The sequence below is a fragment of the Ambystoma mexicanum genome, chromosome 1p (assembly GCF_040938575.1).
Source record: "Ambystoma mexicanum isolate Mex_15411 chromosome 1p, UKY_AmexF1_1, whole genome shotgun sequence".
Taxonomy (NCBI): domain Eukaryota; kingdom Metazoa; phylum Chordata; class Amphibia; order Caudata; family Ambystomatidae; genus Ambystoma; species Ambystoma mexicanum.
In genome coordinates, this window is record NC_090921.1 from 106,918,558 (window position 1) to 106,945,372 (window position 26,815).

The 26,815-nt window shown below is 47.6% G+C and overlaps 2 long non-coding RNA genes across 2 annotated transcripts in view; one reads left to right on the forward strand and one right to left on the reverse strand.

The window, feature by feature from the left end:
• Window positions 1-26,815, forward strand: part of LOC138566745 (uncharacterized) — a 210,221-nt gene that overhangs the window by 52,524 nt on the left and 130,882 nt on the right. The window lies entirely within an intron of this gene.
• Window positions 12,703-26,815, reverse strand: part of LOC138465369 (uncharacterized) — a 48,224-nt gene continuing 34,111 nt past the window's right edge. Inside the window, exon 4 of the long non-coding RNA XR_011267917.1 lies at window positions 12,703-13,256. This is a non-coding gene — a long non-coding RNA (uncharacterized lncRNA). The remainder of the gene's footprint in view (window positions 13,257-26,815) is intronic.

Sequence of the window (26,815 nt, forward strand, 5' to 3'; positions counted from 1 at the left end):
CTGATGAGGATTTTGTCGAATTTTCATGATTGTTCAGGATACAAGGTTAATCACCTGAAGTCAGAAGTATTGCCTCTGTCCAACAGATGTGATAAGTCTCTGGTTGAGGGGCTGGGGTTTACTTGGTGTGATAGGCGCTTACGCTACTAGGGTGTATGGTTGACTTTTCCGGTCTGCCGTATGGTTGATGAAAAAATTTGTGGTTGTACGAGATTGCAAATTGGTTTTGAAAAGGTGGTCTTTACTTAATCTTTCACTATGGGGTAAAGTCAATGCCCTGAAAATGAATTTGGCTCCCAGGATTAACTTTATAACTAGCATGCTTCCTCTGAGAATAAAGTGTAGTTATTGGAAAGATCTAGACCGCCTTGTTCAGGATTTTTTATGGGACAGAAAACCGCCCAGACTTAGTCTGTGGAAATTGCAGCGTCCGATTTATTTTGGTGGTCTAGGAGTTCCGAATTTTAAGGCCTACCATTTAGCATTTTCTGCTCACTCTTTTGTTCCGTTTTTGGATGGTAAGCTGGACGATGGGCTGTGGCGGAGTCAAATGCATATGGGCCACTGGGCCCGGAAGCACTGTTGACCACTAACACAAATATTCCGGGAGGTAGTTTGTTACCATGTCCTTTTTGCGCAACTCTTGGATTGAGGTCTTGACATTGCTAGGTAGGGACGCTTTTAAGAATGCCTCTATCTGGCTGAATCCTAGGATTAGAGATAACTCCAGGACAATTTTTTGGCCCAAATGGTTCCTAATGAATGTTAAAAAGGTTTCTGATTTGGGAAATGATGTTCGGTGGCTGACTGCTGCTGAGCTGAGAGAGAGATGGAGTTTTGAGGATTTGTCGGACTCGGCTTATAGACGACTCAAGAGGTCTGTCGGTGAGGTGGACTGGTCTGACTCTTTTGACATAACTATTTTTCTGACGGATTCTAATGGACAGGGAGGTGGTTTAGCCAGTAGGTTATACAAACTTTTTGTGTCGTATTTTCGGAGCAATGACAATTTACGGGAAGTGTGGAGCGAGAGAATTGGGTCTGATATTGATCTTGATGCCTGGCAGAATATATGCGGAAATGTCTCCTTATGTTCGCTGAATCTGGGCGAAAGGTCTAGACAAATTAAGATCCTGAACCGTGTGTATTGGTGTCCAGAAACATTGCATAAAAGGGGCATGACTGACGATGCTGATTGTTGGGGTTGTACTCAGGAAATTGGATCATTGGAACACATGCTATGGAGCTGCGTGCGGGTCAGGGATTTCTGGATTGACATTTGTGGTGTGTGTCAGAATTTTGGGTGAAGGGTGTGTCCTGGACTTTAAGACAATGATCCTAGGGGATGATTCTGAGCTGGCTGATGTCAGCTCTCACTTCAAGAAATGGCTTTTTAGAGAAACCATTGTTGCGAAAAGGTTGATCCTTCGAGGATGGAAAGGTCGGATCCCTCCGTCATTTGAGGAATGGGTTCAAGAAATGCATGGTCTGTCTAGAACAGAAAAAATGATCTACAAATTGAAATGTAAGTTGTCTTCATATGAAAAGATTTGGAACATGTTCAATGATTTTGTTCTGTTTTTTTTTTCTTTTTTTCCTTGTTGTTCCTCTGTACTATGATGTTGTTTTTTGTATATACTTGTAAATAAATAAATAAAAAAAAAAAAAAAAAGCTATTAGGATTTGCCAGCTTATTTGTTCTTATGTGGGATTGGACCACAATTCTCCATCCCCTTAACCCAGGCCTGGCCCCTTTTCTTTTGATTGGTACCATCAATTACCAAGCCCAAATTCAGGGAGGGGTCAGTCCAACCCCTTGAATTTCGATTTACGCATCTTTTAGTTTTGCACTTAAAAAAACCACAACAGGACAAATATTTTTACTTTATAGTTAAGCATAACAAATATATATATATTTTAGGGTTCTAAATGTCGGCACAATGTTATGGGTTTGATTGAGGTTTTTTTGTGATTTATTCAAAGATTCTAACAGTTATCATCCCGAAATTTCCTTTGCAAATATCTAATTTAATAGGCTATCATCTCCCAAAATCTCTGTTTTGTGACATTTTCTGGGGAGCTAAATTGTTAGATTGTAACTCCTGGTCCCAAGGTTGAATTGTTATCAATCAACAGGTAGGACTTTATATAAGCTTAACAGTGATATGTGTCCCATTATTGTGCTATTTATGGTTCCTGAGAAAATGTTCAAAGTATGATTGTCCATCTAAACCTATGGCAATTTCCAAGCATATATACATATTCTGACTTCAATTGCACATTAGGTTTTGTTTCCCCACTGAACATTAGATCTGGACAACTGTGGCTTATCTTTGAGAGCAGGCCTCAACACACCATAAATTCCTTATTGGTCCTGGCTGTGGCTCCAAAAGATGTTTTAGATGGATAAAAGATGGGGGAAGGTCACTATGAGTGTTCTGAACAGAAACTGATGCTATTTCTCCTGAGAATAAGCTGATGTTATTTCTCCTGAAAATAAACTGATGCTATTAACGGAGTTAAGGCACCCATAAACTGCGTCGGCAGGGAAACCCCCCAGTTACCGGCAATACCAAACACTGTGCGCATTACGGATATCATGGACCTGGAAACACCGCCACAAAAATGGCGGAAAAACCATGGACACGGTGGCAGTATCGCCGCCACCGCGAACATGGCGTTAAATAGTGCCTGGTGAGCTGAATCAGGCCACAGGTGCACCAAATGAGCCCAGCTGGACCCAGCAGGCCACTGGGAGCCTACAAAAGGCCCACACCCAGGCCAACTCCAAACACAACTATGCAGACACCAGCTGTAGCAGCATTGAGACTGGGGCTATTGAACCTACAGGCAGCACTGCACATGGTGGCAGTAATGGTGCAGAGGAGGATGATGCGGAGGAGGCCCTGGCGGCAGTTAGCAAACCCTGCACCCATGCCAAACCCAATTGTGCAGCCGGCACGACCCCCCCAGGCAGCCTGCAATACCCCACTTCAGGGCCTCACCCTGGAACCTGACCCCAGGACAGATCCACACGTTATACCGGCTGGACCGTCCAACAATCATGTACATCACCACCATGATTGAGGACATCAGCTGCCACATTGGCATTTTGACCGCAATCTCCCCCCCCCTCCTGAAGGTGGTGTTGGTACTGCATTTTCTTGCCACCGAAACTTATCAGCACACAGTTGGTGAGCTGCAGGGGCTCTCGCAACCCTGTTTTTCTAAAATATTGTGACAGGTACTGGATGCCCTGCTGCGCCATGTGTCTGATCACATCGCCGTACCCTTGCCCAGGTCATTGCCACCAAGTTGGCCTTCCATGCCATTGCGGCCATGCCAAATTGCATAGGTGCAGTAGACTGCACCCACATAGAGCTGACAGTGCCACGTGCAATCGAGATGGTGTACCGCAATAGGAAACTGTACCACTAACTGAATGTACAGATGATATGTGATGCCAGACAAGTGACAACACATTTCTGCGCACGTTTCCCAGGGTCAACACATGACTCAATGGTCCTGCGGAATTCGACATTGCCACGGTACATGGAATGCTACGCTGGGCAAGGCACTTGGCTATTGGGTGCGTACAACTGCCAATGCACAGGCCCTGCGGAAGGGGGGTGTGTCCAGGGCAATGACCTTTGTGAGCGGGCTGCTACAACTGCACATGCATCACCCCCGGCCCATGTAATGGACAGTCAGCACAACCCACACATCACAAAGATGCACATGACAGGCTGCCACAGTGTGCCCGTACACACCCTGCCAAATGAGAAACACAACCAATACTACCACAAGCCCATACAACTTGAGCCACTCAATACATCAACCCACACTATGCACCACTGACCCCCAATGCACATGATGCCTGCACATGAGACATCCTGCATCGACCACATCATCAAAGTCTATTGATTGACTCCTCCATGTGTGTACATCACTGCACAATGCCATATTTACCAACCACTATTGTCCGCAAGGGCAACTACATATGCACAGCAAGTCGTTGGGCAATGTCCAAATGCCAACGTCGACCACAATGACCCAGGAATGGTAATCACCCACCGGTCTGACCACTGCTTTGCCCATATAGATGAATGAATGATGACACAAGATTGCACTGCATCTGATCAAGACATGATACCACCAACACTGACATGTCCCCCACATTTACATCTCATGTAGGTGATGCTGGATATGCACTCACGCCATGACTGATGACGCCTGTACGGAGGCCAAGGAACAGGCATGAGGAGGCATACAACAGGGCACACGTCCGCACACGTGGCATGATTGAGAGGACATTTGGCCTACTGAAGGCCAGGTTCCGCTGCTTGAGCAGAGCTGGCAGATCACTGCTCTACAGCCCAGTGAAGACTGGTAAAATTGCGCTCGTGTGTGCCATGCGCACAATCTGTGCATGCGCAGGAACATTTCGCTGCCCCCAGACACAGAGGAGGATGATGATGGAGTTGAAGATGGGGATGGTGACGGGGATGGGATGGCTCCACTCCCTCCTGGGGGTGCACAAGATGGCCAACAAGCACGGGATACACTCATTCGCATTTACTTTTGAGAGAATGCACATTGACAGCATTGTATGGAAATGACGATGCCAGCTAATAAATTGACTGCAAATGAAATGATGGATGTCCACTCATTATAGAATTTTTCAAACATGATATATTATAAACAAAACAGGAAAGAAGGTGCATTGGGTAGGGAAGCTATACACCGGTGCAGACCCAGCACCCAAACATACCCACCCCCAACCAGGCCCCAAACTACTAACCCCCTAATGGACCTCCCCCACCACCCAAACGTACCCACCCCCAACCAGGCCCCAAACTACTAACCCCCTAATGGACCTCCCCAACCAGGCCCCAAACTACTAACCCCCTAATGGACCTCCCCCATCACCCAAACGTACCCACCCCCATACACCCATTGTGTCCCTGATTGTCTCCTGCACAGCCAAACACACATGGCAATTTATGCGTGTGCGCTTCTGCGCATTGGCGTCCTTGCCAAAGGGCCCTGTCAGATGACTTGAGCGCCTCCGTGGGCTGGCAGTGGTGGAGCTAGATGGGGTGGTGCTGGTGGACGGCACTGTTGGTGTCAATGTTGGCATACGTCCTAGATACGCCTGCTGGGCAAGCAACATGGACTCTGCTATGGTGGATGTGTTATTGTTGCCCTCCCGCAAGGCTGGGGCACTGTTATCACTGCATGCAGCCTCCTCCGCAGTGTAGATGGTCTCAGGGATGGGATCTGTGGGCATGATGGGTGGGCATGGCACTTGTGTGGCAGCAGGCAGCATGGGTATGGTGGCGTTGGCTGGAGCATCTGTGCCAGATGCAGTTGGTGGCTGAGTTCCAGAGCAGCTTGCGTCGTCCTCCTGGGCAGGGGTGCATGTTGCCTCGCCTGTTGGGCATTGTCGCTGTCACTTGAAATGGCTGTGGGGACACAGAGGGCATGCTGAGTTGTGTGCTGGTACTTGATGGGTCCATCACATGCATCTAATAGGACGATCAGTGAGCACTTGAATTTACACACATTTGACTGTTGATGCACTCAGGTGTATGTGTCTCTGCTTGTACCCAGTCACGCACTGTGAGCATGTCCAAGGGACATGTATTGTGGGGGTGTTGCTTCTCATCTGGCTAATGAGTGGGTCCTTTGGGTCACTCCCGCCCTGACTGGGGGGAGGAGGGGTCAAGAGTGGGTCCTTTGGGTCACTCCTGCCCTGATTGGGGGGATGTAGTTAAGACTGGGTCCTTTGGGTCACTCCTGCCCTGACTGGGGGTGGGGGGGTTATGAGTGGGTCCTTTGGGTCTCTCCTGCCCTGACTGGGGGGGGAGAGGTTATGAGTGGGACCTTTGGATCACTCCTGCCATGACTGGGGGGTTATGAGTGGGTCCTTTGGGTCACTCCTGGGCTCAAAATGCACTCATGGCTTTGTAATCTGTGCACTTACTGGCATATGCAGGTGGGCTCACTCCTGCCTCTGCATCGTCAATGCCATGTATTGCCTCAAGGTGGAGTACACTGCTGCAGCACTCCTCCCAGGTCTGCAGTTTTAGTGGTGATGCAGGCCCTCCACCTGTGCCACTGCTCTGCTGGCTAAGTGCAGCAATGAGGTTTCGCGCCGTGAGTCTGAGGTTGTCCCACCTCTTGTGGCAGTCCTTCACGCTGTGTGTTGTGACACCCACTGCTGTGCACTTGCGTGCAGCTTCAGCCTACACCTCCTTTTGACGTTGCCGGGTTGCACGGTCCGCGCCGAAGAGCATTTCAGCATGCTGCACAATGCGGTCTACTAGTACTGTCAGCTCTGCCTGTTTCCGCTGTCTTTGTGCATGGATATTGGATGCCATGGTGGTTGTTCTTTTTGCCTTCTCAGAGTGGTGATCTGGCCTGTGCTGACTCTGGATGGCAGTGGATTGTGGTTTATATAATGGCAGTCTCTCTCTTTCCGGTTTTTGCGGTCATGGTATTTCCGCTTCCAGTGTTTCCGTGACGACGGTGGCGGTCACAGTTTTTGCACTGCTTTTTGAGGCGGTATGTCCATTTCCGTGGGTGTTTACATGGCGACGGTGACACCGTTTCCGCGTTGGTGTGCTGCGCACGACCGACAGGCCGTAATCGGCCGCTCTTTCCGCAACCTTGCAGATGCGTAAAACTATCACTGTTGTCATTGAATCACCGTATTCCGGACCGCCGGACTCGTAATGAGGCCCAATGCCTTTTACACATTTGGCACACTTAATTTTTGTCTGTCTTCTCACAGTTTCTTTCAGAACAGTTGAAACAAGCCCTCGCATTTCCTTAATATATATCTTTAAATGTACTCCTGCTGTGTCGTTTTTTTTTCCATGTTCCTGGTTTCAAGCTGCAGAAGAACAAGTTAACATTCTTTCGATGGGATGTTCCTCCGACGTATTCCTTATCTTTGATAATTCGTCTCCAGCTTGCTGGCCTCGGAAATGTTTTCTCTGTAGAGGGCGCTGCGCGTCGACGTCCGCCGAGTCGATGTCCCTCGACAGCCACCGTATCGGCGCTGACGTCACCATGGCCATAAATAGCCACGCGCGGTGTCCGTTGCTCAGTTCCGTTTTGTAGCATAAGATAAGTAATGCCTGAATTGGTTATTGACCTTGAAGGAGCGGAAGCTGCAACCACAAGGGAAGTATTACTGCGGGGATGGATGGGAGGGGCGATAAGGAATACGTCGGAGGAACATCCCATCGAAAGAACGTTACAAGGTAAGAAGTAACTTGTTCTTTGAAGGGATTGTGTCCTCTGACGTATTCCTTATCTTTGATAGACTCCCATAGCAGTGGCATGTAATTGGAGGTGGGAGTAATAATGTCATGTATCCCTTTTAGGAATGAACCGAATGTAATACGGCTTTGCCAAATCTGGTCTCTTGACTAACGGAGGAATCCGGGTTGTAAAATCTTGTGAATGTATGTGTGGACGACCATGTGGCAGCCGCACATATGCCTCGGACCGGTACCCCTCTTTGAAGGCCGAAGAGGCTGCGATACCCCTGGCTGAATGAGCCCTAAGATTCTGGGGTGGCTCTTTCCCTGCCAGTTTGTAACATTCCAGAAGGCCAAAATAATCCACCTGGAAATGGTCTGTTTTGTTATGGGTAGTCCCAACTTGTGACCTGAGTATCCTACAAACAGTTGGTCTGCTTGCCTAATCCTAGCCAGTCAGCTGATGTAAAAGCTTAGAGCTCGCCTTGGGTCCAGCCTATGTAGCCTTTCTTCCTCTTTCCCCGGATGGGGAGGAGGGTAGAACGAAGGTAAGGTAATTTTCTGAGTGATGTGAAATTCAGAAACCACCTTTGCAAGGAAATTAGGCTTCACCTGTAGGACAACTTTGTCCTTATGGAAAATTGTATGGGGGGGGGGGGCTTACAAGATAGTGCTTGTAATTCGCTTACCCTCCTAGCAGATGTTAGTGCTACTAATAGGACAGTTTTAAGAGTGAGAAATCTCAGCGAACAAGAGTGGAGTGGTTCGAAGGGAGTACCCATTAGGAAATTTAAGACTAAATTTAAGTCCCATAAGGGAATTTGGAATGGTCTTGGAGGATAAACATTAGTTAATCCCTTGAGAAATTGTATTACTAGGGGTAGTTTGAAATACGATGGTTCCTCCGCAGTGCGCTTGAAGATTGATGGCGCTGCAAGATAGCCTTTTACAGTGCCAACTTGAAGGCCCGAGTTTGCCAAGTAGAGTAGAAACGATAACACCGTTGGTGTACCACATGAAAAAGGGTCGATATTCTCTTCTCTAAACCAGCTGCAAAATTTGTTCCAGCGGCAGCGGTATAAAGACTTTGTTGCTGGCCTTCTGGCCGAAAGCAACACCTCCATGACATCATCAGGGAGGTCCCAATCCTTGTACCTCAACCTTTCAGAAGCCAAGCGTGAAGGTTGAGGGTTCTTATGTCTGGATGGAGAACCTGACCTCCCTTCTTCGAGAGAAGATTCTCTTTGAGTGGAAGACGGTTTGGAGGGCAGATGGACATATCCAGAAGGTCCGGGTACCACGTTCTCCTGGCCCAGTCCGGTGCAATTAGGATCATGGTTTTCCGGAATCTTCTCAACCTCCTGATCATTTGAGGAATAACGGGGACTGGTGGAAACGCGTAAAGAAGTGGGAACTCCCAGTCCACTACGTACGCGTCCCCTAGAGCTCCTCTCGGGGGAAATTCCCTTGAACAGAACAGATCGCACTTCCTGTTGGTGCTGGTGGCGAACAGATTCACCTGAGGGATTCCCCAAAGGGCGAAGATCTCTTGAAGGACTTCCTGAGCTAGCTCCCACTCGTGGGAGACTGTGCTCTGCCGGCTCAGAGCGTCCGCTGTCAAATTCTTCTCTCCGGCTAGGTGGACTGCCGATAGAGAGATTCCTTCCTGAATTGCCCAAAACCAGAGGTGCATTGCCTCTCTGCACAGTGGCAGTGACCCTACGCCTTCTCCGTTGAGGTAGTGCATGGCCACCGTGTTGTCCGTCATTATCAGGACATTTCTCCCCTGTACTGATGGCAGGAAATCTTTCAGCGCTAGTCTGATCGCTCTCAGCTCTAATAGGTTGATGTGTAGTCTGGACTCCGATGGAGACCAACGACCGCTGATGGACAAGTCGTTGGCATGGGCTCCCCTCCCCGTGAGTGAGGCGTCTGTGACTACAGTTATCTCCGGCCATGGTTGCCAAAACAGTGCTCCTTTCAAGGTGTGCTCTGGGTAGGCCCACCATTGAAGGTCGTGGGCTACCTTGTCCGTAATCCAGAGGAGATCTGTCATTCTTCCGGAGTATTGTGACCACTGGGTTCTTAGTGCCCACTGGAGAGATCTCATTCTCAGGCGAGCCTCTGGCACAAGTAAGATGCAGGATGCCATGAGGCCTAGCAATCTCAAAAAGTCGAAGGCTGGCAGATGTTGGGCATTTTGAAACTTGTTGACCATCTCCAGAATATCTTGAGCCCTCACCTCTGGTGGCGAGGCTTTTCCCAGGGAAGTGTCCAGGACCGCTCCAATGAACTGGAGTCTCTGTGATGGTATCATCTGTGACTTATTTAAATTGAGGGAGAAGCCCAGTTTGTGAAGGAAGTGGCAGACATAATCTAGCTGGGTCTGAGCTTGTTCCGAAGATACAGCTCTGATCAGCCAATCGTCCAGGTAGGGGTAGACGTGGATCCCTTCCCTCCTTGGACTTGCAGCAACTACCGACATTAGCTTGGTGAAGACCCTCGGGGCGGAGGTCAGCCCAAATGGCAGAACTCAAAATTGATAGAGAGCCGCCAATTGCGAACCTCAGTTATCTCCTGTGTTTGAGATGGATTGGCACATGGAAATAAGCATCCTGGAGGTCCAGAGATACCAGCCAGTCCTGGATCTATAGGGCCTGAAGGATCTGAGAGAGTTACCATCTTGAACTTGTCCTTCCTGAGGAACTTGTTCAATTCTCGTAAGTCCAAGATGGGTCTCAGTCCTCCGTCCTTCTTCGGTATGAGAAAGTAGGGGGAGTACCAGCCCTTGTTCCTCTCCGCTACAGGTACCGGTTCTATAGCACCTTTCTCTAGCAGGTCTACAATTTCCTGCAAGAGGAGCGGATCTGGAACTTTTAGAGAGCTGTGCCCCGGTGGATGACTCTGAGGGATGTGTAGAAAGGGTAGGCAGTAACCCTGGGCAACTGTCTCCAATGCGCAAGCATCTGACGTAATAGCCTGCCATTCTGTCAGATGGTGAGTTAACCTGCCCCCTACAGGTGTCTTGTGTGGAAAGACCTCAGAGTGGTTTGGGGGCGGCTGATGCAGATGCCGAGGGTAAAGAGGCACCTGCTGCTGCTGCGGCCTTAGTACTTTTGACCTGTCCACCTCGGGTGGATCTCCTTTGGCCTCTTTGAGCCGGCTGTCCTCTGCCTTTCACGAATGCGGAATAATAGCGAAAAGACTTTGCTCTCCCAGAGGTTCCTGAGGGGCGAAAAGGAGTTTGGCGGATTGCAGCTACTAAAGATTTTGCTGGTGCATTAGATGTTTGCAACTTTTCCAGACTGTCATCGGCCTTTTTACCGAATAAAGAAGAGCCGTCAAAGGGCATATTCAAAAGTCTGGCCTGTACATCTGGAGCAAAGCCAGACTTTCGTAACCACGCATGCCTGCGGATTGTAGTACTTGCCGCCATGGCCCTGCTGATACTGTCGGCGGAATCGATGCCAGTTTGAAGAGATTTGCACATGGCATCTTTGCCATCTTTAATGATGTTAAGGAAGGCTTCCCTTTCCTCTCCTTCCGGTATGCAGTCAGCCGCTGATGAAGCACACTCCCACAGTGTGTGACTGAACCTGGCGAGCGTACAAGTGGCGTTGATGGACTTCAACGCCATACTACAAGCAGAAAAGACTTTTTTTTGCCATGGAATCGTACCTTTTGTCATCTCTATCCTGTGGGACATTAGGGTAAGCGGATCTGCTGCTTGATGAAGTTGCCGCTTGAACCACCAGGCTCTCTGGAGTCGGGAGTTTTGATAAATATTCAGGGTCAGCCGCAGCTACCCTATTACTTGGCTGACAATCTTTTATTGACTGCAGGGATAACCTCAGGAGTTTCCCAATTTGATGAAATCTTCCTTTGTAAGGCTGCATGGAAAAGGACCACAGGATCCTCCTGTGGACCTTTGTCTAGTATGTCTGTAAGGTCATCCTATTGAAAAACAGGTGAAGGCGCAGACCAACCCATGAATTCAATAATTCTTGCCATCCGGGTTCTATAGGGGATTTCGGCATGTTCCCCTGGGTCTGGTTTGACAAATTCCACTTCTGGTGTCCAGCCCACTTGCCTCATGTAAAGATTCCTGTAGGTCTTTCAACGCTCTTTCCTCAGAGGTAAAATCCTCTGAAACAGGTGGTGTGGTCCCCTGCAGCCTGAAGGGTCTTTCTTGGTCAGAATCCTCCCCTTCTTCATAGATTGAAGATAATCTGGGGTGTACTCGGACCTCTGAAATGGTGTAAAACCCATTTCTAAAGCAGAAGGAGCCAAACTCGTCATTATTGGGTGAGAAAACGTCGATGTCGTCAACACCGATGTGAAAGGCTTTGAAGGTGCCGAGAAAAGAGTCGAGAAAACTGGAAGAGGCCTCGAAGAACTCGAGAGGATCGGGACCCTACTCGAGGATGTCGACGACGTTCTCGGCGTCGTGCCAGAGGCTCTGGGTATAACCGTTGGCTGTGAAGTAGCTGTGGTTTTCTCTTTTATCGGTGTCGATGCCGGCATCGATTCAATCGACCGATGCGAAGAACCCTTTGACAACGGCGTCGATGGTGCCGATCCATGCGTCGAAGGGATCTTCGGCGTCGAAGATGGTGCCTTCCTACCCGATGGCCCATGACGCTCTCAGGTGGACTCTATCGCCGGGTGCAACGACTTGCAGCGTTTCGATTTTTTTGGGTTTTTCACCCAGGTTATCACCCTCAGCTGTCTCCGAGGGGGTCAAGGCCACTTTCTCGAAGACGCTTAGCATTTTCTTCCTGAATTCCTCCTACTCAGCCTGAGAGCTGTGTTTTGTGGGGCAGGAGACCCTTTCTCGGGAAACAAGATGATGAGGAAGGGGATCTTCGACGTCTCTTCTTTGAGTGTCTAGATCTCGACGAGTGGTGGGAGCTACTTCGAGACCTAGAATGGGAATGCTTTAGACGGCGAGGAGACGAATGCCTCGACTCGGCTGAAGAAACTTTCGAGGAGGTTTTGACTGACTTACCTCTCTCGAGCTTCCCCTTGCGCTCCTTCAAGGCTTTCGCCGTCATGGCCATGCAGTCCTCCCACTCCGAACAATGGTGCTCGACTCCCAAGCACCACAAACAGATCCTGTGAGGATCCATTATCTACATTTTCTTTCCGCAGTCTCGACATTTTTTGATTCCGGACCGCAGAGTCGTCGGTTCGGATGAAGAAGCCATCGAGAATGAGTTTTATCGAGTAAATATAAGCGGTTTATCTGACTGAACTGAGCAACGTATATTCCGAGGCCCCACGAAGCGCAGAAAAACGGAACTGAGCAACAGATGCCGTGCGTGGCTATTTATGGGCATGGTGACGTCGGTGCCGATATGGTGGCTGTCGATGGACATCGACTCGGCGGACGTCGACGCGCAGCGCCCTCTACACAGAAAAAATTTCCAAGGCCAGCAAGGTGGAGACGAATTATCAGAGATGAGGAATACATCGGAGGACACAATCCCTTCGAATGCACACTATTTCCACTGTCTCTTTGTTTTATCAAATGAAACAGTGTTTTCCTGTTCTGTATTTAGAAAAAGAATTGATTGGCTTTCAGGTTGCCAGTCAAAATTGTGCTTTCACATTTTCAAGCCAGTATTTCTGCATTTTTAGACCCAACATAGCCAAAGGCAGTTTCCTTTTTTTTGGGGCTGCCTTTGAACCCTACAAATTCCTTCCCCCGTCCTTTATTCTCACAATGTAGCCGGTGTGAAAGGGCAGAGAGAGTGGGTTTTCTTCTTTTTCTCTCGAGTCAAATTCTTCGATGGAACATGCCCTGCGCTCTTTTCTTCCTGCGGGGGTTTTCGGCCTATTCTCCACGTCCTGATTTTTGCATTCCAGTGGTATGGAAGGGATTCCCCCAACCAGATTTTTTCCTTGGTTCCTTTCCATGGGCCCTGGAGTCGTCCCAGGGCTCCACTTCTTCCGGTGCCCAAGCTGGAGTGAAGGATGTTACTTCTAAAGAGAGGAGTAAAAAGAGTTGAGTATTTTTGGTTAGACATGATTTCCCGGGACAATATTAAATGTACAATGCAACACATTGATTATATTTTACATTTCCATAAACACTTCAATTTTTTTTTAAATCCATTTAATTTAAATAATATGCATAATTAATTACTCACCATATATATATATTTTAATTTCCATCCAGGGTTTTGTTCTTAGCTTTATTCCAGAGATGGTTCCTCAGCGCCCGTGGGCTACTCAATCACTCTTAAAAGCTAGTCTGGGATGACAGCTTTTAAACTAATTGATATGGATCCATTTCTCTTCCGTCTGTTCTTTGGGATGCGTGTCTTATAGGCAACAGGTGATCTTTTGTCTACAATTTCAAAACTACTGCACCAAGACAGAAGAAATTTCCGTTCTTTGGTCTGGTTCCTCTGGAAATTGTAAAGGTAAACCTTGTCTCCTACCCCATAATCCTTTTTTTGGGGTCTTTAGGTCGTAGTATGATTTCATTCCTTCAGCCGACATCTATAAGTTGCACAAGCAAAAGTGTTTAGGCGGGCAGCATCTGCTCCTGAGTTCTATAGAGCAGATGTTGTGGTAACACCATTTAACGTCCGGTCATAAGCTCAAATGGAGAAATTTTAATTCCAGAAGATGGTTTAGACTGAATAGCCATCAAGACAAGTGGTAATTGAATGTCCCAACTGGGTCCAGAGTCAGCAACAAGCTTCTTTCTTATCCGTATGATTGTTATATTGTATCTCTCAACCCGTGAGTTTGATGCCTGACGGTAGGCAATTTGGAGTTTACTCTTTACTCCTAGATCTCCCACATCTTGGTCATCACTTCACTAGTAAAATGACTTCCTCAGTCCAACTCAATTCTTTGCAAATGAGAGAAGATTTGATTGATCATTAGCACAGCAGCTATCTCCGCCTTACAATTCGGGGCAGGAAGACATTCAACATACTTTGTAAATAAGCATGTTACAGTCAACATGTACTTGTTTCCTCTCGAGGAGCGGATCACTGGCCCTGATGAAATCGACTTGCAAAAATTGACCACAGCACTGTCATTTCCCTTTTGTGTAGAGGAGCTCTGTGGAAGGAATGTGGCTGAAATTGTGCAAGACACCCCTTGAGATATGTTATGTTCCTGGCCCATGTGTGGCCAGTATGCAACCTCACACCAGAGTTCCAATATCGTGTGAAAGCCAATTTGATTAGATTCAAAACATATTGGAAATTTCATCAAGACCTGGAGATCCACTTTACTGGTATAATCCAATTCTGTTAGAGGACAGCTCACAGGGTCTTCAATGTGTTGATAGAATTGTCCAATGACAGGGTCTTTTTGTGCAGAGACCAAATCTGCGTCCGGGGCATCTTTACTCCACTGAGCAGTTGAGAGTTCACTGTTGACATGAGTTTGAGATCGTTGTGACAGCTGTAACTTGGATTTGACTCAGCAGGAATTCTGTATCTATGAAATCCCACTGCAGAGCTCTGGTTTTAGTCAACTGGTCAGGCAAGTAATTCCCAGTCTTATCCAGCCCCTCCATTTTGGAATTACCACATCTTTTTCCAATATATGGTCATCCTATTAGAGGTCACCAGATCATCAATCAGCTGGATCAGTTTCCCATGTTTTAAGTGTTTGTTGTTAACACAAAGCATGCCTCGAATCTTCCTGTTTATAGGTGTTGCATGAAGCCTTTCCTGACATAGTCGGAGTCAGTGATTATCACCCGTTTATTTATTTAATTTATTCTTTGAGTCGGTGTACTGCAGTGACAATGGTTTGATGAACTGCCATCAACTCTGCCACCTACTACTTCGGGGGTCTTATTTCGTAACCATCAGAGGGCTCCAGGTTATCATTTACCCAGGCATTTTCAATACCAGCCACTAGTTCTTTTTCCCTGCTATTGCTAACACTAGGCCACATAAACTGTGGGTATTGCCTGGCAAGTGTCTTCTTCATAGACCTTTTGTGGGGGAAGTTGTGTACATCTCTATATTGTCTTTGAGCTTTAGACTTTCATCTTCGAGACAGTTTTCTTGAGCACAATCATGCAAGTCAGCCAATCCTTGCGCTAGAGGACTCTTCTTGTTTGGCCATATCTGACCTCCACAGGAAAGCCTTGCATGGACATAATCCAGGAAGTCATTCTGGAATTACTTACATTCCCCGCCCAGATTCTGTCACTTTGTAAGTACTGCAAGGGTTCGTGAGGAGTCTCTATGATGATGTGCTCCCACTGTATGAACGGGCTGTAGTTTTCAATGCCCATACTGTAACCAGGAGCGCCTTCTCACAGTCAAAGTTTTCCTCCACAGAGGACAAAGATTTACTTGTAAAAAGATAACTTTGTTGACCTTTTTGTGTTTGGTACAACATCGCTATTAGGCAGGTATCTGAAACCCCCTGTCTCCAAGAACAACTCCATGTTCTTAATGGGGAAAGCCAAATAAGAGCTTGAGAAAGGCTTCTTTTCAGTTGTTTAACTGCCTCGGATTTCTCCGGTCCCCACTTGACTCCATCCTTTCATAAATAGACCATGGGTCGAGTGACATCTGCGTAGTCTTCAATGAAATTGACTATATTTAGTGAGTCCAAGAAGGCTCTCAATTAGCACAGAATAGTAGGGTTTTTAATTTCAATAAGGCTTCCACTTTCCTCACCTGGGGGTTGAGACCCACAGGGGTGATTTCATGCCCTAGAAACTTCACTCTGGTCTTCCATCAGTGTCTTATGAAAGGACAGTTTTGCTCCGGCTTTCTACAACTGGGCCAGAACATAGCGAATTTCTGCAATATGTTCTTCCACAGTTGAGCTCTTGATCAATACATCATCTACATAGGCCAGGATTCCCCTTTTTGACCAAATCGAGCATGGCTTTATGCAATCGGATACTGAACTAATTTCCAGAGTTTATACATCAGAAGGGTGTCCACGTGTACTGCTGCCCCTCAAAGGTAAAGGCAAGCTTGTATTGATCTTCCGTACTCACCGGTACCGTCCAGTAGCTGTTGGTCAAATCAATGATGACGTGGCCTTCTATACATGTGGACCCATTTATCTCATCTCCCTCAGGTCTGCACATAGTCTCTATTGCCCATTGGGCTTTAGTAACCCCAGTACCGGGTTGTTAAAGGTACTTTGAATTGGACAAATTGTCCCACGCAATTCCAAATTCTTAATAACCGCTGTGCGTGACTCCATGGACGCAACAGGTAACCAGTATTGTTTAACAAATACTGGAGCCATCTCTGGGTCCGTGGGTTTGGTGGTAGAATGGATAGATGTACATCCACAGTTATAAGAATCTCCTGAAAAGATATCCTGGAAGTCCAGGAATACTTGTTTCAGTTTCTTTATTTGCTCCTCAGTCCCACCAGCATCAGCAAGATTGATCCATTCCTCGAACATCTGCCTGAAACCTGGAAAGTCCTCACTCGCCAATCTCGGTGGTATCCTCCAGTTGGGTGGAGAGATCTAATTTTATGTTGTTCACCTGGTCATGAGGTTTCATGGATTCGAGGTAGTTGTCGGTAACTCTAAATACCACCTCATCCTTCCTGATGTCACAGGTTACCTCTTCCACCCCATAAGTGCATGAAGAGTACACCAAGAAATTCCCCCCATGACGGGTTAAGAACTTTTCTGGAGGAATATTGCGAATGGTGTCGAAAAAGTTGTTCGGTATTCGTCCGATTATTTCATTACCTAAATCAACAGAAAAATGTTGGGCTTCACCCACCATACCTCAGAGGTGTCCGCGCCCAAAGTGATACTGTTATGCACCAATATTCAAATGGTGTCATGTCCTAGATCCACTAAAGGTGTAAAATGTAAATATAAAACTTGTTGTTGGAGGTAAGAGTTCAAGTTTATATAGGCGTCCTTATTCTTAAGGTTTTGTCCTCACTTGACTTTGAGGGAATGGTGAATTGTCGCGACTGTCCTGGGATGGTGACCTCTTCTCCCACCTGAACTTCAACTGCATAAGGCAGCAATTGAGCTGACCGGAATGCTTTCTCAGTGTCGTCAAAGCCCCTGGGGTTACCCCCATCCGTGACCATACTTTGTTGTTAATTAGATCTAGACTAATTGCAAATCAATTTAGAATGTCACTACCAAAATACAAGTTAGCAGGGACATTCCTAAGGATCCAACAATTGTGTTCCATAGTTTTATCAGCAATGGAAGTTTTTTGCATGCACCTGTGAGGCAGGACATGTTTAGAATTTGGTGTTTCCAGACCCACTTCCCATTTATCAATCAATTTAAATGTGAGAATGGTCTGATCTTTTTGGAGTTTCCTGAATAATCCTTCGCTGATGGAGCTTTTTCCATTATTCAGACATTCACTGGCGAGTATTGGTTCCTCCCCCTCATTTATCTAAAAGGGGGAAAGACAAGTGTTTGCCCCTTTTCTGAACGTCGGTCAGGCTTTGTGGTGGTTTTTCATTTTCCTCTTTCAAGGAATTCAGTGTTTCTTCTCATTTTTGACTTGTCTAAAATGTCAGGTTGTTCCCTTCCAGTGTGGCATGCCACTTGCAACTGGGATGAAGGTTGATTTTCAAGAGTTGATATGAGTTCCCATCACCAGTTTGTTCTCTTATAGAGATGATGGTGATTTCTGGGACTTGTTTGCTCTGGAAATGAACTTCCAATGATCGGTACACCGTACAATAAAATGGCAGGTGCCATTCAGACTCACATCATTTGTACTTTTCTTGAGTTTGATGGGCAGGTTAGTCTGGGTCCAGAGTACTTCGTTCAATCAGTCAATCAGAGGTGATAACGTCTGAAGGAAAGCGTTCCTCAGTAAACAAGGTGTGCCCTCAGGAGTCACGACTATCACAGGGTGTTTTAAACAATGTTGCCCAATCTTTATTTCTAGATCTGCAGTCCCTTTGATGAAAACAAAATTCACAACATTTTGAGAGTTGTCCGGGAAGAGGTATGATGGGCATCTGGTGACTCCCCCCTTCCTAAATTCACCTGGTCGAAAGCCTTTTTGGATAGGAGAGTAGCTTGGGATCCACACCTTGTGCTGGCATACAATCTGCACTTTTTTCCTCAAGAGTAGAAAGAAAGCGTGAGCTCAGCTGTCATCTTCTTAATGTTGAACTCTGACACTGTTTGATCTAGGGTGATTTTCCAAGTCGGAGATCAGGGATGAATTGACATTTTTCAATTTTGGTAGTAGGGGATCCTCTTTTCCCCCAGATTCTTGGCTGCCCCCCCTTTGTCTGAAGACAGTTCTCAGAACCTGTTTGCGGGAAGGATACCTCTACGGTGTCTGTATGTTCTGGCTCGCATGTTTGGGGTCTAAGATTTTCTGGATTTGGGTTGGTTTCCATACCTACCCCGTTGAAGTCAGTATCTTTTGAGATCCATTTTTCTTTGGGAGGGATACCCCATTAAAGAAAGAGAAGATTTCCTTATCTCAATCCTCTGGCCATTTTTCTCTTTCAAAGGGGATGATTTTGTTTTCTGCCTCCACAAAGCGAGTTTTTCTCTGACCCCTTCTACTTACCCTCTGTTCCTTGGGTTCTAACTTCCTGGTGGTAGAGGAGTCACCATCAGGCTGAGATGTTTCCAAGGGTTATGGTCTGTTAAAAAAGGAAGCTTCCTCAAGGGCATGACATCTCCCTTCAACCAGGGCCCCATTATCAGGAACCTGTTGATCGTTGAGACTTTCCTTCAGTCACCCCACTCCCTCAGGGTATCACACCGGGGTGTTCGGGGTTCTGGGAAGTATGGTTTGATTGAGGGTTCGGTGAGCCCTCAGCATGCGCCCCAGGTCTGTCAATTGTTGGACCTGTCGCTCCAGCTGAGTAACTTTCTCTGGGTTGTAGGGAGGTCTATGCTCATACCTCTGCTGCTCCCTAAAAGGATAACTGTCTCTTCTAGCGGAGTAGCTCGGGTATTGGAAATTTCCCCCATAATTTTCAGCCCCGATTCCCCCTTCTTGTTGGTTCAGGGATCTATTGTCCTTGAACCGGGGAGAAGGAGAAGTATTGCTATGGAAGTTAGGATTTTGAGGGTACCTGTTAAAAAATACAGGTTGGGAGGTGGAGTGGTACTTCCCTCCTGCAAAAAAGTTTGGAGGGAGATTTCCAGGAGAAGTACTTACCTGGTTTGTACTCCCCCCCCCCCTTATGCTGGGGGAGTGTACACATACCCCTGGATCGGTTTTAAAACCCTTAAAACAAGGGTTTATATAGGTAGCAGGGTCATAGAAGTTATTTTGCCGATATCCTGCCTCGCTACCATTCAATAGGGCCTGGGTGGAGGGTCTCCTCGCCCCTCATTCTGCTTATCAGCTGAAGAGTATTTTTAGGGTCCCCATCACCCGGTCCAAAGGAGGGTTTGTAGAGGAGGCGGTGGACGTATTATCCCTAACTCCCACCCCCTCACCGCTGTCATTCTGGAACAGAAGCGAAGGGCCCTACATGGGACTCCATGTGTTATGCCTGTACCGTACAAGAGATGATATGCACTTAGACAACCATATTGAATGTATCCTCGAACTGAAGGAGTGGAAGGATGTTATGTGGAGGGATGTCAGTACTACTGCATATCATGTAGTGCTGAATGAAATCTGATGTGGGCCGAGTGATGTCATAAAGAAGCTATTAGAGGACATACAGAAACGATATGAAAATACTGAAGAGTAATGATGTAACTGAAGTGATAAGAGAAACATCTACAAAACAATAAAGTAATCAAATATTCAAAGAAGAATGAAGTAACGTGTTGACCAATAAGAGTAAATATGCAGCAACACAAGGTAGATGAGACACATAGAAGCTTGCTATATTGGAAAATATAGCGTGGCAAGGACGGCCATGATAGGAAAATGGACGCCGGCTTGTGCAAAGATTCAATTCAGCTACCTCAGAAACAAACCAGGGCTGCAGAGTCGGGAAACGGTAGAGAATTAGCTTCCTGTACAAAACGAAGAGGACGCTATGTTGGCCTGGGATAAAGGATACTATTTCAAGGAATATCTGATGATTTTTTTTTATATAGCACCTATAATGTGTTTCAAAGTGCTTCAAGGCAAGGGAGGGAATAAGGGAAAATACAATGACATTCTTACAGGCCATGAACAGTAAGGATGTGAAATTAACTATCGTACTCGGCCTGATGACATTTCAGATAGTGCAAGAGCTAAGGCATATATAAGGAAGGAAGGGGGAGAGTGGGAAGGAAATGGAAACAGACAGACGACTACCGAACTAGGCCTGACGACATTTCTGGTAGAGCCGGAGAAAACAAAAGGTGGGGGAGAGGGGTGCAGAAAGGGAGGGGATGAACAAAACAAGCGACTATCCTACTAGGCCTGACGACATTTCAGATAGTGCTGGAGGGAAGGGGAGGAAACAAACAAGGCGGGGAGGAGACAGACTAGGTTGCTATCATACTAGCTCCAGGGACAATTCTGATAGATTAAATGCATAGGGGAGGAGATAGGGAAAGGGAGAAAACAGAGTAAACAGTCAAAAAGAGCGGAGAAGCAAGAGGGGAGAGCGAATACAATGCAGAAGTCAGTAGTAACACAATGTTGCAAGCCTCGATACAAGATGAAGATGGGAACAGCATGATTCAGGGCCACCATAAGAAAGGGTGACGCACCGTGATACACTGAAGTCCATAAAAGTCAAATCTAGCATTGGCCACAAGACGGTGATGGTGAAACCAGAATGTATCAGGACAGATTCCTGCAGAAGTAGGCTGGAGGGGGAGCAGGGAAGAAGAATCGAGCAAAAGGGGCAACACGTGTGTGAGAAGAGGGAGGGGGGCACAAGGGAACATCATGGGGGGACAGAGGGTGGAGACGGCCTGTGGGGACGGCCTATGGGAACAGAGGGAGCAAGCACATGTTGGTGCATGCTTACATGCTGTCTGAGCAAGAGGGGTGTCGGGCTCTGTGGCCTCCTGGTTTGAACCGGTCCAAACAGGAATTGCCCTTTTTTTTGACTGCTTTTCGCTTTGTACGCCCGGGCGAGAGACGCCCTGGATCTAAGAGTTAAGAGCAGGAAGGAAGAGGCAGAGCTAAGAAAATGGGTGGTGCTTAGGCCTAGTGACCAAGATCCACTTGCAGCTGCTCCACATCTGCAAAGGAAAAGAGGCCAGAGGGCTCCTTAAGTAGTGAAAAAGAGTGGCAACCAGGAGCCAGGTGGGCGGGGCTTGCTAAGTGGGGAAAAAGTGCGGCAACCAGGAAGGCGTGAGGTGTGCAGGGCTTAGGCCAGGTGTTACGCTCACCTGGCTCCCACAGGGGCGTCGATCTGAACTGGACAGCTGCGGTCTCCACCAATGTGACGCGTAGTGCCGAGATGACGGACTGGCCCCCCTAGCTTCGTTTGCTTGGCCCGTAGGAATATTCTTCTGCAAATGGAGAAAGGGAATTAACCACCCGTGGAGTTAACCCCCCCCACACCCGCTGTGCTCCCCCACTGATCACCTTTGATGTCCCCTCTTGTAGTCTCACCTGATGGTTTGGAAAGATGAGCTCTCCATCCTGCATTGAGCGCAGGGGCGCGTAGATAACCAGTTGCTTCACTGGCTCGAAGGAATTGGTGAGTTCCAGAACAATATTGACTGAGATTCCCGGCAAGACGCCGTAAGTATGTAGTTCGTAAGAGTTCAAATGTCTGACTTTCCCTCTTGTCCGATTCCTTGACGGTTGCAGCTTGACCCTAGCGAAGAGTTCCTCGTGGCAACCGGTAATATTCAGGTAAGGATTTGTATTATCCAGCACAGTTCGATAAAATAATGCCAATATGTAACCTGTTGCTTTCTCCCTTATTCAGGCGCTGAGAGAAAGTATGAAGTCTCAGGGAATAATGCCTCCGGCGGTAAAATCAGGTAAGTCTATTGTGGTGAGGAGGTTTCCCCTTGTTTGTCCCTTTGTTTCACCTTGCTGTCCTTTTGTTTCCCCTTAAGGAGGATGCCGTGGAAGCTGCGCCGACCCGTGAAGAGGAATAGTACCCCCGGTGGTAAAATCAGGTAAGTCTATGGGGGGTAACTAATATTGCCTCTGTGTATTCCCTTGGCTCACCTTGCTGTTCTTGTCTTCCCCTTAGGTGCGGCGGGAACATGCAGAAGGATGCAGTGGAATGTGAAGATGCTGCGAAGGCCGGTGAGTTCAGTGCGGCGCTGCAGCAGGCGAGGCGACACGCATAAAATAAATTCTTTCTTCCAGCTCGAAGGCACGATGGATCGGGAATTCAGGTAAGGACCAAAGGTATTGCTCTTGTTCTAACCTTTTCTCCTTCTTTCACCCTTTTTCTAGGAGCTCCAGACTAGATGCGGGCGTGGCAGAAGACTGGATGCAGACTTGCAGGCACGGTGAGCGTTATGCTGGATGCAGAATAACGCGAAGCGTGTGCTGCTCTTCGGGCGTGGTTTAAATAGCCTCCAAAGTAGTCCCAGGTAAGTATTCCTCCCCAGCCCCACCCGAGTAAAAAAAATAGTCCCTAGGTAAAGTAGTCCCTTCCCAGCCTCTTTTGGCTTGGAGCTCTTGCAGCATGGTCTGCATCAGGTGAGATTGCAGCATGGTCTGCATCAGGTAAGTTTTAATCTATGAGCCTGGCACCTATGGCGCCAGGACTGACTCTCCATATGAGCCTGGAGCCATAGGCGCCAGGACTGCACCCAAATAGCCCTTAGCAGGGGTTGTTGGGCTTGCTTAGAATAACTTGATGCCTGCTTCCGGGGTTGCTGGACTTGGTCTGGGTTCCTGGGGGTAGGCATCATAACACCAAGTGACCAAGATCCACTTGCACCTGCTTCCCATCTGCAAAGGAAAAGAGGCTGCAGGGCTCCTTAAGTAGGGAAAAAGAACTGACACCAGGAAGGCACCAGGTGGGTTGGGCTTCCTAAGTGGGGAAAAGAACAAAGGGAGGCAAACGTATAAGACATGGACGTGAGACCTTTTTCTTTTAGATTAAAGAAGAAGAAAACACTTGCAAGAGCCAAATTATTGAACAATTACCAATGAAAAAGGCTCCTACAAGATGGAACAACCAAGTCTCTAGCGACCAAGAGGAGCAATGACACCCAGAAGAATTAAATCAAATAGCAGTAAATAGGTTGTTGAAATGCACGCATTTGCAGTCTCCTCGCACGTGATCCAGAAGTCGAAAACAAGGGCTATTCATTAAGCTGTGGATGACGATAGTGATGTGTTCGCACTCCCTTGTATGTCCCAGAACATAGAGCAGGTTACAAGATCAACTACAAATGGGAAATGTTGGCTCATGGCCAGACTGATGAGAGATGATGGACTAATTGGGAAAGCGAGGAGTAATCTGACGTGACTGAAGCACATGGGTTTTGTATACGTGCTGCTAGCCGAGCCAAAAGTCCAAGGTTGGGTGGGGATGGCAACCGGTGGGTCTATGGGGCAACCTACTATACAATGTTGCATAGACCAATCCGCTGCCATGTTGTCCACTATAATCAGTATTATACATAGTTCGAGATGGTTTGAGGCATGTGCTACAGATAAGAGACATCCAATTAAGTACTAACCCATATGTATTCTATAAGTAGATATGTTCCCGGGGGCGTGGCTAAGTTGCCATGCAGTAGAATGTGTTTTTCAGGAGCTCCTGCTGATCCGAAATGATCCTGCACAGAAACGGATGTTGCAGCATGCGTTTGTGCACATAAACTGAACGCCGGATACATAACGTGGCTGTGATGTTGTATGAGCAAGCTGGGGTCTGGATATGCAGAAATGAAAGATGGCATGTCGTTGGCAGTTTAGGTGCCAGCATGACGCGAACGAAACAAGATGGCCGGAGCAGCCGGACAAAGGGCTATATAATGTTTGGGCAATGTACCAGGGAGGGTAGGCTGCAAGTTTATGCAGAAAGCACGCAACCGTATAGGAGTTTGGAAAGCGAGTCCGCGGCAAGGTCAGACCGCGCTTGGCCAGATACTGCACTGTGATAATGCAGTCGTGGTAGCGCCACCCAGGACGAGCCACCTGGAACACTGTCGCAGACTGAGGTGTGTGACGAAAGGTTGGTGCCCCATATGAAAAAGTAGCGCTGTCAGCAGAACTACAGAGCAGGCACCGTAAAGTGGATTGTGCAACGCAGCAAATGCGGATAAGCTGCCGTGTGAGGCCACATGGGAGCGAGGAGACATGGCAGTGACCATTAGCACACCAGCGCCTGCACACAATGCTGCGGCCCCGAACGCGGGAGCATAGCGTCAGCAAACAGTGGGAGAGGACACGAACACTGCGGGAGATCGGGATGAAACCTCAGATCATAGAAAGAAGTCGGTGAAACGTTAATACGTTCTCAGCACCTGCCCTCCCTGTGGCGTACCCTGTATATCGGGTGCATGGAGGAAAACGGTGGGGAGAGACTCTAAAGCAGCTAGTTGAGGGTTGGCTGCTAGTCAACTACATTGAAACATTGCCTATTGTAATACACGGTGTAAGAAGGCAAGCATGACCTTGTTTGGAGGATACGTACCTGCCCCGTAAAAATAGCAAATCTCTGAGCCGATAAAGATCGAGCGAACATTGAATATGGTTCAGCTTCCACTGTGGTCCGGCCGGAGCAATACGTGCAAGTTATTGAGCATATAACAATAATTGTATGCTGTTTCCACTGTGGGCCGGCCCATGGGAATAAGCACTGCTGCTGGAATTAGTGAAATAACACGCTGAAGGGTTCCATTGCGGCCGGCCCAGGAGGAGGATCGAGAACGGACTACTACAGTGGATTTGAATAGCGCATCCACTGTGGCCGGGCCCACGAAAGGAGGCACTGCTTATGTAAGACATTCTACAGTGGTGTTCGCTGAATATATAAGACATACTGCTGACAGTTCCATTGCGATCCAGTGAGGCATAAAGAACGAACAAGACCTATTGTATGAGGTGATCACTGAGGTCAGGCCTGTGCACCACCTGCGGTGCGAACAGCTGATTAATGAGGTTTTCACAGTGGTCCAGACCGTGAGCTGAACACTGTGCAAACATTAGCAAGTGGGACAAGTTACTGGTAGAATCCATCGAGACTCAGCCCATGAGGAGGAGCGGGGCCTACTAAATAAATAAGTGCAGCCAAATGAGGTTTCCCCTGTGGTCCGGCCCAAACTGATGGCGTTTGCATCTGCCCTGGCACGCAGGGAAAGCGGGCAATTGCCATTTTGACACAGCCAAGGCTCACAGAAAGGGATGAGTGCCAAGAGCATAGCGGAATCAGCACCTGTAAACTAAGTAAAGCACATGACTGTGGCAAAGCGAACTTGAGGAAGCCAATGCTAGACCGTACATGACAGATGCACGCGTGTGCTAGCATAAAGGACTACAACCGGCAGTAGTGAGACACAAGAGGCTACAATAGCAGAAGCTAGATAGACACATTACACTTGGGAGCAGTCCCTCCATCGCGAAAGAAGACAGACACGCCCTGCAGCGCTAGTGCAGACAGATATAACTTAAGCAATGCTTGAAAGGCTGGAGTGAACAGGAACAACCCTGCTATGCACATGAGCCAGAAGGGGACTGGATGAGTTAATTACTGCTAAAAACAGTCGGGAGCCACCCCGTATAACCTAGGGTTACGCAACTAGGGAGAGTGAACACAGAAGGCTCCTCTGGTTCCACATGGATACAAAATGGAGGTTGTGCAGTAGCCTTGGGTATAATTACGCACCCCAGTTGTCAACTGATTACAGATCCAAACAGAGCCATCATATAGCAAGAATAGCCCCAAGCAGTCATAAGTAGATTGTTGGTGGCAAGCGTGAGAGGCATAAACGCAAATATTGCTCAAGTACAAAGGGAGCATCAGCACGCAGTAACGAAGTAACAAGACGCTACTACATCACTAGAACATCATATCAAGCAACAACGGGATCACACCACCATTGGAAACGAGGGTCCACCTGCCAGAGAGCTGTCTAGTCATAGTGGAAAACTAAGTGAGCAGGATGAAACTGTATAGATCAGGTCCTCGACGCAGAAGTGTAATCATGGCATCCAAGCATCAGAAAAGCAAGGCTAAGCAGCTTACGTTGGATACTTTCTCTACGCCCACTACGGCGGCAGAAAATACTGGTTCAAGGACACCTCAAAGTGAGCTGATGCTCGAGAAAGGAGATCAACAGATCTTCAAAGCCATAGCATCCCTGAAGGAATCTCTTGATGCCAAAATCAACGCCACCAGCATAGATGTAAACTTGTTAAGACAAGATGTTGGGTCACTTGCCGAACGCACAGAACACTAAAAAGGCAGTTACGGAAAGTTCAAGAGGCTTAAGGACACATTCAGAGGAAGTCATGGTACTGCAATAACAAGTGCGTATTCTGGAAGACAGAGCTGAAGATGCCGAAGGCAGAGCTAGGCGTCATAACGTAAGAATTATTGGGCTCCCGGAAAATGAGGAAGGGGCGAACCTGAAAAACTATATCGGGACACTGCTAAAGCAAGAAATTGGCCACGGCGCCCTCGCCCAAGGCTTCACGGTCGAAAGAGCGCATAGATCACTGATGTGGAAACCACCAGCTGCGG